The following is a 12,361-nucleotide window of genomic DNA, read 5'->3' as shown; positions in this document are numbered from 1 at the left end:
TGCTGCTGTATGAAAACTTGTATAAAGGCGTATGAATAAAACATGAAATAAAAAATAAATAAAATATGAAATTATAGTAGTAGCGCGTGCTGGGAGAAGCGCTACTAGTAATTACCAGTAGCGCTGTTTGAAGAAAACGCTACTATTAAGTCGATATAGCAGTAGCGTGGGTTAACCCACGCTACTGCTAACCTTTAGCTGTAGCGTCGTACCAGTAGCGCTCCATCCGCTCTACTGATAGGCCTAAAACCCGCGCTGCTGCTAGGCTTTTCCCTAGTAGTGTAGTGGGGTTGTAGTTAGTGACTCTATGGGCATTGTTGTCCTCTCAGTTTAGAGTTTCGTTCCAAGATGTGCTAATGTGGAGGTGGTGGATCTTCGTGCATGTTTGGCAGGCTTTTATATTGTCGTTCTTTGCAGCAACAGATTGTTCTGGAGACTGTGCCTTTATGTTTATCAATTTCTGCTAAACACTAACTTGAACAGATTATTGTTGGTTCAATTGAAGGAGGTAATTGAGGTGATGCAATTGCTGCCAAGTTTTGAATTAGCTAATATCAAGAGAGGTGTGAATACGGTCACACTTGATATTGCTAAGTTTTCTCTTTCATGTAAATATGATGGTTTATTAGTGGGGGTTGTTCTGTCCTGCATGATGGTGGTTATTGGAAATTATTGTATGAACACTACGTGATTAATACGTGTGGTGATTTCAAAAAACAGTGTATGGTCATGTTACATCCCCAACATATCTATAATATGTGTATGTTTCATTCCTACTATCCATTATTATGCAACATCTTTGAAGTTTATTTGGAACTAACCATTAATTTAGTCCCTAGTGTCAGATCCATATTTCTACTGTTTTTTATATTTCAAAGAAATAAAATATCTATCCACCTCAGAAAACGCGAGGACCAGATCCATTTGAGGCCCAGAACACTGGGTCACCCACCCTATGGGGCCCTAGCTAGCTGTTAGGGCGTCTACATAGGGCACCAGAGCACCCTAGGGATCTATTGGTGTTCTTCCCTCGCCAGCAATGCTACATATAACACTGTTGTCATATTTATCGAGCATTTTTTCTCATGCTCCCAATTCATGTTCTGAGATGATCTTCGTTTCACCCTGATTTGGTACCTGCTGGAGATGTGAGTTCATCGTCGTCTTCAACAATCTTGATTATCGCTTCTCCAATATGATTTGTGAGTAGCCCACCCATGTCCTAGGGTTAACGGTGGTAGCCTAGATGTAATCTCTCATTTTTTTTCTTAATCACTACAATGGACATATGAGTTGCCTATAATGATTATGGTTCATATTGTGTTAATGCTCTATATTTGATTATAGATGCATAATTTTCTTCGGTTATTTGTCTTGTCATGGGCAGTTTAGAAGGATAATCAATAGTGTTACTAGTGTACATTAGTTTGGCTTAATCTTGCAAGTAAACTACCATGGTGATAGTGAATGGAAAAGGCTTGCATTGTATTATTGTCAACAAAGATAGATATGTGTATGAGGCCTCTAATGAAAGCTTGTAAACAACAGTATGTCATCTTGCTTAAATAAAGTGTTTGTTTAACACTTAACTCTTGGATGATGCATAGAGAATCTTCATCAAATAGTTGATTATTAACTAATGCAAGGAGAGTTTCGGTCTATAGAATTATTGGCATCCTGCCTATATAAGATCAACACACGTTACACACAAGCTAGCATTAGCATGCAATATTTCTTATTCTCTTTTTTCGCATGACAATGTTTCTTCCCGCACTTCTTATCTTATGGGTACCCTAGGTGAACCTATGAACACCAGTCCAGTTTTTAGCATAAGAAAACACTTCCAACAGATTTTACACATACTTTTTTCAGCTATCATTTATTCCAAAAATATACAAAAATATCACCTACCACATTATCTTTTAATATCTTGCAGAACTAGCAAAGCTAGCAAGCTCACACCCTTGTTAGTGTTGTCAAGGGTACAAGTGAAGCTTTATTTGTGTGACAGAGCTTAGTAGTGTAAGAACCTTGTACCTCTCCACGGATTGATGACTTGGATTCTGAACTGAGGGAAAATCTGCTACTAGCACAAGCTCCTGCACTTTGGAGCCCAACTACCTTACATCCTTTACTTGGTGTAAGCAGCAAACATGTTGTAGCACTGGACGTACGTCATTAATAATGAGAGAGGATGAACATGTCAACTTATTTCTTAGAAACATGATTAATGATCTAACCTACAAGTCTAATCGGTTCAAGGACACTAATTGTAACACAAAAGCAATGTCCAGGGCTATGTTCAAAATATTGGATAATGGATTTTTATTAGTTTATCTCTGGCATTACTGATACCAAATAAAAAAATTGAAATGGAGGCAAAAGCTTTGCCTCATCCATTAATTAAGAAGAAAAGAGTTATCTCAGTCAAAATCTTGCTCTATGAGAAGATATGTAGTTAATCTAGGAAAATTATCGATTTTTTTGCTAAGCTTGTTCGTGTAATGCCCTTTTAACACAAATAAAATGTATAGTAAAATAATACTTAAACATAATAAGTGTATTATTTATTTATTTTATGTTTGGTTAAGAAAAACATAAATAAGACATACTAAATTATTTATCAGAAAGCACATGACGTATGTATAGTATGATCATAGTGTTCATTAATTACTATAATATCTTGATTGAGATTTGAATGTATAATTTTATTTTTATTATTTCTTAAAGGAATATGTTAGCTACATATTGGTCCATATATCTCCGTCAAAATAGCGTGCCAAATATCGTCTCATATAATGGTCTATATTAGTCTATATACGTGGGAAATCATATGCTATATCCATTTGTACCCTACCAAACCAATATATCGGTGACACTGGACTATATTTAGAGCTTTGGTCTTGGCACGACTATCACTCCTTGAGGTCCACTACACCTCTGTAAATATTTTTGAGGTATTTAAAATTCATAATTTAGGTGGGGAGTCTCAACCCCGTGAAAGAATTAACTACAGGTGGATTGGCTATCACCAATTGCGCTTAGAAGAAGAAAAGTGTTGCGAGATGATGTTATTTCTCATGGCACTCGGTTACAGGTTTACAACAATGCCCTTATAAACTAGAGCTATATATATGCATCGAAACAGTAAAAGGAGATCCAAAGCCTAAATATATATTCCGGATGAAGAACGTATCTTATTGCATATCTAGTGTGTGCTCGTTTTCTCCCTTGACACCTTTCTAGTTTCCTCCATGCTTTCTGCGTATATATATTACACACATAGTTAGCTAAGACCTGTAATTTATGCGGCATACAGGTGGCTCTTCAACTGTGCTCGGGTACTCTAGAGGTCGAGTTTGCGGCGTGCGATCAGGGCCTCCAGTTGGCGCAGCACTGGACTTAGTTGCCGCTCCAAGTGGTCCGAAATCATCAAGCTTCTCTAGGTCGTAGTCACTAACGCACTGCATGCTGGTTAGCAAACTCCCCTCAGAAGATTAGCATTATCATTTCAAACGATTGTAAGACCCAAATTGATTAAATGAAATGTCTTTCCCCCTGCAAATAAATAAATAAAGAGTAGTTATCTAGGAGACCTCAAGTAAATGTGAGAATACAAGAAAGCATTTACGTACGTTGACTGCATTTGCATGTGTAGCTAATCATGCAGAAAGAGCATTTTCTTTTGTTTTCTCTTCTAAACAACAAAAATGTCTTTCCCCTACTGTCTTGAGAAAATGCATGTGTATAAGCAATAAAAAACCGAGTAGCAATTTCAGCCTAGCATGAGCAGCAAGAGCCACTCAGACTAGCCAATGTGACTGCCCATGAGACCCCACACCAAGGCTAATTAAACCTTAAGCGAGGATAAAGACACAAGCAATCCTTGGCTACCAGAGGTAAGGCCCTTGCAGACATGTAAGGCTTGCTCTCTACTCTCCTCCTTACTCATATCATTATGGTGCACTAGGGGTTGGGGCCCGGTGGCGCCTCCTGGAAGGAAGTTTGTGCGGTGCCAGCTTGACAAGCGACCTTTCCACCCCTTTTTTCTCTAATTGCTGGTGAACATGCACATATAAGCAAGGAATTTACAATAGAATTTACAACTAATAACAAATCAAACAACCTTTGAACAAACAACAATATTTTAGGCCTCGATGCCTTTGGGTGGTGGATTATTCCCAACCAGATTAAACACTATATTGTATGAATAACAACAGAAAATTGTAAAACCAAACTGGCATAGAACCAATTGTACACTTGAGGGGCATGAGGTTGATGCTCGGCCAACAGTTGAAGTTTACGACGACAGAGCTGAAGCTCCTCCTGTTCACCGGCTGAAGCTCTGCTAGCAGTAGATGTTTACAATGACACAAGAGATGGTGTCTTTGCTCCTCCTGTTCACCGGCTGCTCTGCCAGATGCTTTGCAGCTGCCTGTCCGTCCCTCTGGTGTCATTGATCTCATCAACAGCCTCCCTTGATTGGTCATCACCTGAATTTGTGTCATACTATTTTTGTTACTGTCATTTGCATAATGTAAACCTATAGCTGTGTAAATAATGAATGTTTTCTATTAACACCGAATCTGAGTAACTGTGCGCACTAATCCTGCTTGTACATTTGTTAACGTGCATATGCAGTCCAAATGAGCGCCAGTTAAAAAAAAGAATACACGTAATAGAATGCAGCACGGGAGTATTCACTCATAAAGCAGAAGGGGTAACTCGATGACCCAAAATCATGCCTAATTCTGGTTTGAACAATTCAACAGATAAGGTATGCTCCTATTGCCTGAAATAGAAAAAATAACTTAAGTACTATGGTGGTGGCTATTAAAGAATGTGGTTATGACCAAAATGTAGTAATAAGAAAAGCATTGACTACCTAATGAATAAATTTAGAAAGAACCAGGAAAAACCAATATCTGCAACAATGGGAACTGCAAGTAAAATATTTTCTAGTGGTCCAACCGAATTCATATTATTAACTTGGAAGAAGATAAGCGCATGTGTAGTGAAATACACATTCGCTGAGATTTGAATTGCCTAGTAAGGATTTATGTTGAATGGAATCGACAATCATAATAATATGAGTAGTTCTTAGCTTTTCTTGAACAACAAATATAGCATAAATATATGAACATACACTAACTGGTTTCATCGGTGCCACATTACCACTGTCATACTTAATTCTTGATTGTATAAACTATAAAGAAAAAGGAAAAATGGCAGAAAGTAAAATAGTTTAGTAGTTCCACAATCCTTTTTTCTGCTCATAGATAACTGAAGGCTTGTGGGATGCACATCTCTCTTTGTCGAACAGAAAAAAATTACTACCAAATGTGTCTTTCCTTTTTAAGGCCACATGATTTGTTAAGCCGAGCAAATAATTCTAGGAGAAAACTGAACATACACAAGATATCAGCATAACTATCAGAATGTAAATTCCAAAATATTTATAAAATATCTTGCTGAAGTAACAATAATAATAAATACCTGAAAATTATCTGCGCTGGCTTTCTTTGCTGACTGGTTATGTAGAAGTCCAGTACAAGTTCCCGGAATGCAAAGTTAAAGCAAATTTACATCCTCCAAGTGTTGATATTCATAGAAGCTAGAGATATTTTCTTAATAGGAAATATTACATCCCCAATATGATGACAGCGCCATAAGATACCTGTGACAGGTGGGGTAATATAGTGGGCCCTGCATGTCCCAATAATTGGAATGTGGACTTCTCTTGGATCAACTCCAAGCACTTCCGCCTGCAAAAAAGCAACAAGAGGAACAGTAAATGAGAAAGGGCCATAAGCATTGCAAGTAGACTATCTAAGCACATGATGTTGAGCTTGAGCATGTAAAAGCTTTTTAAGAGAAGATATTCAAGATGGTTTCCTCAGGCTGCATACCACAAAGGTGTTAGGCCTCGCCACATCAAATGTTGTCACTCCAAGGAGACGCTTGGGATAATAAGTTCCAGCTCTCTTGAAAACCTGCGCAGCAATGGGGGTGGTTGAGTTCACAGGGTTGCTGATCAAACTCACAATTGCATTAGGACACTCTTGGCAACGCCTTCACAGATTGAGCAAACAATCCTAGCATTTTTGTTGAACAGATCATCCCTTGTCATTCCTGGTTTTATTGGGAGTCCACCAAGGATGATGACAGGATCCATTCCCGTGCCACCTCAAGTTGTTGTTGGCCAAGGAAGCCCCACACCTAAAAGTTACATCTTTAATAGTTATTTATCACATCAGTATCTATGGTCAAATGCAACACATCTAGATAAAACAGTCACATTATACCATGCATTCTTATAAATCAAACTGAAAGGACAAGAATATGTGTATGTGCAAGTTCCTGACTGGAACTATAAGAGAAAGCAATACAAATGTAACACATTCAGACAACAGATCAGCTCGAAGAGAAAAGCAATGACATCATAGATTGTAGATATTAACAGGCGCATGTGAAGCAACTAGCTACAGTATTAGAGGTTACATAAGCGATTCGATAGACGATAATGGCTCAGGTTATTCATGATTTTAGATGGTTAAAAACAGAGCATAGGTAGATCTTGATAGCACGGGAAACATTAAGGCAACTCCAATAACAATGCATAAATTAACTTCAGTACACGATGATTTTGGATATAAGTACTCAACCACAAATTCTGTGATGCTTGGCAAACTATGAAATCATGTGTAACAATAGTATACAACGATGTTTTTATAGTGACAGAAAATAGTGCCATCAACAAGATATCTGCAGAAGTGGAATTCACACCACATTGGTCATCTGCACTACCACTTTACAGAAAATAAAGGTTTGTCATATACGTACATCACCATGTAATCTCCATCTGTTTGTCTGAAAGAAATATGAAAATTAAACCCTCTCACCCAATCGTTGTACTACATAAATCATGCCCAGTGCCATGCTTGCGCCTTTATTCCTGGAGTATTTGCAGCTGGTGAGTCTATTTTTTTCTTTCTTTTGATTTACAGCTATTGGCATGAATTGACACGTGCATTTGGTCCTAGCAGGCTAGCACTGACAATAATTTGAACCTGTCAATTGGATGATTAAATAAGCTTCCTCTGATTTCTATAGACGCAGTTGCAACAGTTAGCTGCAGCAACTGTATCTTTCTTTTGCAGGTGGGGCATGCGTTCGGACTGAGTTATACAATTATTATAAATCAGCTTAATTGTTTAAACAATTTGCTCATGTTCGTGGCCTAACAATACTTTTGTTAATAGTTGTCAACTAAAAGAGGATCTACCTTTTCTGATGGTCGCCCGATAAAAGAGGATCTAGACCCTCACGAGTTTCCATTGTACAAAATTATTCTTTGCTAACAATAATTTTGCTAAGTTGCTCTCTACATCTTGGTGTTATTAGTCTAAATATTCTGATTCCAAAGGATGGTTCCTAACAATAGATCTTTTAATAAATTTTAAACAACAATATCTAGTTGATTTTGGTTCTGTCTAGGATGATGAAATTCAATTTTGTTCTACTACAGATTAGTTTAAAAAAAGAAAAGAAAAAATCCCAAAAAAATCGACAACCGGAAAACATTGAATACTGAAAGAAAAGGCAGAAGAAAAAAACGAAAGCACAGTTGTGGTTTCACCGTTTTTTACGCACAAATCGTGTCTTATTCATTTTTCGAGGTGGTAAGACTGTGCTTCTCGTAGAAGCTCATGGTTGTGTTTTTTTTCTCATCAAACATATCTGTGTTTATCGTACAAGCACATATTTGCTTCTAGTGGAGGCACACTTGTGCTTTTCTTCAACGCACAGGTTGTGCTTCTGGCGGAGGCATGGGTTCTGCTTCTCGCGGAAGCAAATCTATGCTATCACGAGAAATACAATTGTGATTCTTATGAAAGTACATATTTCTTTTTTCAAAGGCACAGCTGTGCTTCAAAAAATAAATAGTTTCTTGTAGACCTAGGAAAAACCAGACAAAAATCAAAAACCCAAAAAGCCCCATCTAAAAGCCGGCGCCCGCTGCGCCCGTTTCTTCAATTCTAACAAACGGGCGCACATCCCCGCGCGGTGCTGGGCCGGCCCATCTTTTTTTTCCCGTTCAATCTGAAGCGAGCGAAAAAATGGTGTGCTTTCGGGGATTCGAACTGAGGATCTGTCGATCGAGTTAGCACGAAACTATGTTAATTGTTCCCTTGACCCTTGAGAGTTTTCAAGCTAATTAGTAAATATCCTAACTTGACCCTTTAACATAGTTTCCCTGATCCTCCTTTTCTATATCCTTAAGAACTTCCAACTTAAATTGCTTAGGCGACATATTGACCGACAACTTCTCAATTAGCTTCAGAAGGACATCATCGATTTCAGTAGTGAGCATAAAATACATGCAGTAGTGACAACGAATGACTTTGCAGAAAAAGAAATGAAATACACACTTACATGGTTATTAACACCAGCATTTTAGCATAGGTTAACTGCAGCAACAACGAAATATTTCCCATACTTCCTGTCAAAAGGGTCCCACATTGACTGAGTTCAAAGAGCTCAGAGCACCATTGGGGCTACAATTATCAAACTGCCGATACCATCTTTCAGGTCCGCTGGTCATTCCCTGAAGGAAAGGTAGGCCAGTACCACTACCACCAGTTTAGGTCCTCACCTTTGTTACTTTGGGGCTTAAAGTATTTGCCGAGATCTTCCTGTGCAACTTTTAGACTTTCCAATGATAACCTGTAGTGATATATGACCAAAAGCACAATTAAATTATTATCCAAAGATAGCATAGATTGGTAGGATGCTTTAGACTTGAGTGTACACTCCCTGGCTTTAAGATTTTCATGAACATTTGGTGAGCATGCTTGTAACCCAAAAAGAGATAAAAGCGAAAGTATAAAGCACTTCTTGATATAGTCATTAATAGCAATAATCTGGCTAGCACTCAGTAAACTCATTTGGATTTGCTCTGGACAATATTTTGTTCTTACTCCCCTAACCAATATTCCAGCTAATGAAGGGAAAGAAAGGACACCAGTATTTAGATGTAAGTTTTCTATTAGGAACTCAAGTCATGGTACCTTAATTCCTTTGTAACCAAGTCTTTCGCCAAGCCCACTAGCTACAAGAACAAATGCAACATTGTGTGCTTAAACAAAATTGTCATCACCGAAGGACAATACTTCCCCGAGAGAACCTGAAAATGTAGTTCATTTATTAACACCATGTACTACTTTCAGATAGGTAAGGCATATCAGTTCACAATAGTTCAAAGTGGGAAAAAAGAGCAAATGGGTGTTCTGAATTGAATATTTAGATCACATACAACACAAAAAGGCTCATTTCAAACAACCCAACAATTTCATGAAAAAATGGTGCATGACAAGACTAACCGAAGGCGTGAAACCATCGTATGGATTTTGTCCAGACTTGGAATCTGCCAAAAGCCTTTTGGTATGATGTCAGTCCAACAGGATAGCTTGAATTAAGTCGGCAAACCTGCGCAATGAAAACTTTAGTAGGAAAAGAACAATCTTTATTTTCGTACGCACTTATGCATATGAAATGTCATTGACTTCATAAAAACCTGTCACAATAAAGTAACTAATATATTTTTCGTAGTTTATTAGTATATATCCCTGGCAAGTATGAGATCCATCATTCATCCAACAGAATAATGAAACATTTCAAGGATAAAACCAAAGAAACACCTTGTCAAAGAAGCTTTTCTTTTTGTCGTCATCAACACCGGGTTCTGACCAGTATTCAAACAAGTGCCCCTGCCCTTATTTAGTAGCATCTTGGCAAGTTCAACCTAGAATCACAACAGGAGGCAACAAGCATTACTGAGAACTCAAACTCAAAAAAATTCATTTCCTACATCAAATTAGACAAATAAGCTGGAATCACCGGACTGCCAACTATACAAACATTTTAGTAGGATTTTTCTTCCGAAATGACCTTGAGCCAGCCATGAAAAGGCAAGTTTGTCGGAAAATAGTAATATGAATATGCAATATGTATGGGCATTGTAAGAAGATGCCTAAGGCCTTGCAGGAGAGAGGCTCTGCTCCTGCTGTCGTCTCTTCTCTGTCGGCAGCCTGCAGCAGCATTCATCAGTACATGTAAGTAAGATATATGCAAATGCTCAATCTCATCTCATTATGTGTGAATATGCAGGTACCTTCTCCGGCATGTAATTGAAAACAGTCGTCTTCTGTCCTCCTTCATATATGTTACACTGGGATACAATTTGCAAATGCAGGTATTGATTCATTAGAAATTGATTGTTTCAAAGCGTGTGGGTTGCCAGCATATGAAACAGTACACCTATATGAGTTACCTGAGCTTCAACACAGGCGCATATGGCGTATATGCCCCAGTCCTTGGTGTAGTTGTTGGAGATGTAGATCTTGCTGAACCGCGGGTGTGGGTGCCTCTGCCGCGTGCTTTCGAAGAAACAATGGTGGATGGTCATCCTGATGCACCTCTGTGTAGCCAATATGTTTTGATAGATCACATGATTAGTGCACAATTTAAAATTGAGAGACACCTGAAGGTCGTAACTACAAAGTAGATGAACCAAGAGGCACCACTTACTCATGAAGAAATTTATTCAAGGATATAAACTTTGAACTTTCTAATGCATGCTGCAAAATTGATGAGAAAGCATATTTTCCTTGGTAGCAACATGTACTTGCCAGGGACTACGGTGGGGTAGCAGTGATAACCTGCAGCCAATTACACAGATACATGAGCCAGAACTTGAAATAGAAAGGATTGCCAAGTCGTTGGAGTAGATCACTATGTGTCTATAGTATTGCGGCAGATGTTATACTGATGAGACTACATCAAGCACTTGTTGTCATCTTCTTTTTAACCGGATCAAGCATGCATCACAGACGGCCAAGAAAAAGATAATGGTTAATTTTTGGCGCAGTTTGAAAAGTATTTTACTTGTACAGAAAAGTGATTTCCTGGTTGACGAGAGAATGCCTGGAGAAAGTACAGTGGCTCTATTTCTTGGTCACATATCCAATTTCTGGGTCATATTCATGGCCACATGGCAATTGAACCTCAAAAGCTCGGAAACGTGTGTAATTCAAGCAAGGAGTGTTCAGCTAAGTGGACAAAAGCGAGTCATGACTGCTAATACCAATTGAAACAACTTGATTAACCTAATACTAATTGTAATTTGACCCATGTTCAGTTCTCAGCAAAACTAACTCCGTTCCGCAGGCGCACGCTGCATACAGTCCGGCATGGACACCTTCAATTCTGAATTTTTCCTTTGCAAGGGAATGTGGAGCATGGTTTTGCTGCAGCTGGCCTCTTCCTTCATCCTCCGTTGGGTGGTGCCAAGGGTCAGATCAACAAATATGAGAGGTAAAATGTGTAATATTCACTACTATTCTTCATGCATGTGTTGCTTTTCTCATTTTGCAACCAGCAGATAATACCATGGCAGTTTGTTTAGCTCAATTACTAAGATGATATACATAATAGTTTGAGAAATTTCAGCACGATATAAAATTGAATTAGGGGCATCTCAAATGACAAATTATCTTTCTCTCATGTCCCATTGCCATCTTAAAAGGAATCACCAAAGTAGTTATATACTTATATCATTCTTTTGGTTCTGTTGCAGGTTCTTGACAAATGTCAATTCTTCAGAGCTGTCCAGGAGAAAGAAAGGGATTGGGCTCACTTGGTAGGGAAAGATGGCCTGCACGCCCGCCATGGTGCTCCTCCGTCACACCCGCAACCTGCACAAATCAAATCGACAAATCCAGAACAAGAAGATGAGGTGAGGGGAGTGGAGGAGGATGGAGGGCGTAAGTACCTTTGGCGTCTACGTGCTGCAACCCGTCGCCGGCATCGAGGACCACCACATCAGTAAGCACCAAGAGAAGGCCGCCGCCGCCGTCGCCCCATCCCCATCCATCCATGGGTGGGTGTGGGGCTAGGGTTTCGCCCCCATCCATCCATGGGTCGGGATCAGACCTCCATGGCCGACCACGAGGCCCAGGTGGACGAGGGCGCAGGTGAGGGAAGGAGAGAAGGGTTGGGGGGGGGGGGGGGGGGGGGGGGGGGGGGGGGGGGGGGGGGGGGGGGGGGGGGGGGGGGGGGGGGGGGGGGGGGGGGGGGGGGCGCGGCGGCGGCCGCAGACGAGGGAGAGGGAGAGGCTTTGCCTGAGGCTGAGACCCTTCGCTCTTTTTTTTTCCTTCGACTGTTTCTTTTTTTGTCCTTAGCTTGTCCGACGTGGATGCAGCCAGTGAGCGCTCATGATGTACACGTTAATGTTTTCGATGTATGGCTATCTCTAATCTATCCCTAATAATAAAGTACGGATTGACTCTATGAGTTCATC

The 12,361-nt window shown here is 39.6% G+C and overlaps 1 long non-coding RNA gene across 7 annotated transcripts; it reads right to left on the bottom strand.

Annotated features, from left to right (window-relative positions):
* Positions 1 to 4,076: 4,076 nt before the first annotated feature.
* On the bottom strand, positions 4,077 to 12,078 carry LOC125525181. Of its 7 annotated transcripts, none has more exons than XR_007291182.1 (15): positions 11,834 to 12,077; positions 11,699 to 11,756; positions 10,591 to 10,721; positions 10,334 to 10,480; positions 10,175 to 10,231; positions 9,702 to 10,091; positions 9,384 to 9,489; positions 9,072 to 9,187; positions 8,657 to 8,727; positions 8,437 to 8,503; positions 6,844 to 6,955; positions 5,910 to 6,219; positions 5,678 to 5,765; positions 5,497 to 5,529; positions 4,077 to 4,493 (listed from the first exon to the last, which is right to left on the bottom strand). It is a non-coding gene; the product is annotated as an uncharacterized LOC125525181 (long non-coding RNA). The 7 variants fall into 7 exon arrangements; XR_007291178.1 differs by lacking the exon at positions 6,844 to 6,955 and having other exon boundaries at positions 9,702 to 9,805; positions 9,922 to 10,091; positions 11,834 to 12,076; XR_007291180.1 differs by lacking the exon at positions 6,844 to 6,955 and having other exon boundaries at positions 9,702 to 9,805; positions 9,952 to 10,091; positions 11,834 to 12,076.
* Positions 12,079 to 12,361: the final 283 nt, after the last annotated feature.

Source organism: Triticum urartu, chromosome 7 (genome assembly GCF_003073215.2).
Source record: "Triticum urartu cultivar G1812 chromosome 7, Tu2.1, whole genome shotgun sequence".
NCBI classification, from domain to species: domain Eukaryota; kingdom Viridiplantae; phylum Streptophyta; class Magnoliopsida; order Poales; family Poaceae; genus Triticum; species Triticum urartu.
Note: the sequence above shows the minus strand (reverse complement) of the source record. Positions and strands in the feature narration are given on the sequence as shown.